Genomic DNA, 2,500 nt, shown 5'->3' on the forward strand with positions numbered 1-2,500 from the left:
ATCATGAGCAAGTAGCAATGCCTGATCTTTCGCTGCAATTATTCCCGTTGTTCATCCTCTAAAAAAAGGTATATTTGGTTGTAGTTATTTATTATATAATTTACAATTACAATTTCATAATATATAGACGAGGTGGCCGAGTGGTTAAGGCGTTGGACTGCTAATCCAATAGGGTCTCCCTGCGTGGGTTCGAATCCCATCCTCGTCGCAGCTCGCAGTGAGCCTTTTCAGAAATGGCACACCAGTCGTCATTATCTGTCATTAATTAATCATTAACAATTGCCAATGTATAATTAGAAGAAATAGCAAAGCGCGTTGATTGAGAAATCTAAAAGATAATGGTCGCACATTGTACATTTTACCTTTACATATCAGACACACACATATATAATTTTGCCTATCTTATCGATTATTGAAGAAATATGAATATGTATGTGCCGTGTTTTATGGACCACTTATCAGCTAATATATGCATGGGTCATCATGACACTGGAAGAATAACAGCAGTACGAGCATATGAAATAGATAAATAGATACAGAGAGAGGATACAGACAGACATCAAGCAGCAAACAAACAAACAGATAGATTTTCTATCGTACGTATGCACTTGGTTGATATGATTTGATTTTGCATGTCAATTTACAGTTCACATAACCTACAAAAAGTCGGGTAAAGATGTCCGAGTTTCTACTTAAGGGCATTGCTAAACTTGCTTTCAGGGAAGGGGGAAACAGTCAGAAGGGGGAAACAGTCAGTATAATGAATATACTTTTAAGACCACTTTCAGGCCTGTGAAGAGATATATATTACACTGTCTATATATTGATCAATATTGTAATAACATGAAAACAGAAATGGACAATGATGTCAACCAAAGAAAGCTGTTTAAAAGTTCTTTCTTTGGATTTAAGATTATTACAATTATGATACTGTGCAAATTCAATGCATAAAAAGTACCTCGGGACAAGCTTGAATGTTGACACTGGCGCCCCCTGTGGATATTGTTTTCATGACATTAATTCATCTAAGATTCTCCAAAGTACAATGCCCAAGGGACAACGTAAATCCAAAGACTAAATTTTAAATTCATTTAATTTCATAAAGGTCGTAAACAAGAAAATATTAGGCCATTTATAATTTAGTATATATAGCAGTCTATCTGCTATATAGACTATCATAACTCGTTCTGGGTCTACTTTAAATCTGGATTTGTCACACGAATAAAAAGTCTCTTTCCCCTTGAAGATTACGGAAAATAAGCAGTAGGTTATGTACTAGTACTACTAAGTACCTCTAAACAGTAGGACTTTTGCCCTACCAGATATTTCCCTACGCTATTTTGTGTCAGGCGTACATTTGCTTGTGTGCGTGTTTGCGCGATGAGACATTTCCCTACATATGTTTTCTTACGGGTGACCATTTCCCTATTCGCGTTTTAGTGTGAGCGGACATTTCTTATATGTATTTTATGTAGCACATTTACCCCTTCCTGGAACAGATGCTTGGGATATGAAACAAAAAATATCATCCACAATCTGTAGTTTGCTTTGGAATTGATGTAAGTCTCATTCATCACGTCTATCCTTGACTGATATCAAGGTTACCGGGTATCCTTGTCTGACCTCTAACCTGGCAGTGTTGCAGTATCCAATTCTCCCTTTCAGCGCCTGTGTAATTTACGCTGACCCCATTCCTGGTAATGCATTCCCTGCATCCAGCCTTGTTCCTTGGCGTATATGCTGTATATATAGAAAATAAACCATCACCAGATCACTATCATCTCCACAGTGGAGATTATCATCACCAACAGAGGAGACCGCAAACTTCTTTATAAAGGATACGCCTACACGTTAGGATTTGTTTTCGGCTCACAAATAGGTCATAAATAGTGATGCACAAGGGAAGAATTGATGAATAACTTATAAACATTTTTCCTTGTTTCCCTCCTCTCGTGAGTAGTGAGAAAAAGTAAATAGTAACAAAGGATAAAATATGATAAATCTAAATCATATCCTTCAACAGCAAACTGCAAGTAGGGAAATGCACAAAACCACTAGTAGGGTAATGCCTCTATAAAACAACGAGCAGGGAAATGCCCACTAGAACAAAACTTCAAGCACGATAAATGCCCGCCTGTACAAAATCACGTGTAGAAAAATGCCAGTGTATACAAAACCGCGTTAGGGTAAATGTCCGACTTCCGTTCTTCTAGTATGTCTAGTAACACTTATGTCACGCATGTGGAACAGTAGTGTTTAAACCAGTAGTGTTGAAACAGGAATTTCACTGTATAAATATTTTTGAAATGACAAATATATGTTGCCATGATTAAAGCGAATGTTTCTTTTTTTATTTTTCACAACAAAACTCCTTAAAGATTATGCAGGTCCTGAACTTCTGTAGCAACTTCACATCGTTGTATTCAGCTTAAGAGTAACATCATGATACAAATTCTTTTCTTCGCATTTTGATATGATCACTGTCTTCTTTTGAATATTA

General features: G+C 36.6%; 1 non-coding gene across 1 annotated transcript; it reads left to right on the top strand.

The window, feature by feature from the left end:
• Window positions 1-126: 126 nt before the first annotated feature.
• Trnas-gcu lies at window positions 127-208 on the top strand. Its single transcript has one exon. It is a non-coding gene; the product is annotated as a tRNA-Ser (tRNA).
• Window positions 209-2,500: the final 2,292 nt, after the last annotated feature.

Source organism: Penaeus chinensis, chromosome 19 (assembly GCF_019202785.1).
Source record: "Penaeus chinensis breed Huanghai No. 1 chromosome 19, ASM1920278v2, whole genome shotgun sequence".
In the NCBI taxonomy this organism is placed as follows: domain Eukaryota; kingdom Metazoa; phylum Arthropoda; class Malacostraca; order Decapoda; family Penaeidae; genus Penaeus; species Penaeus chinensis.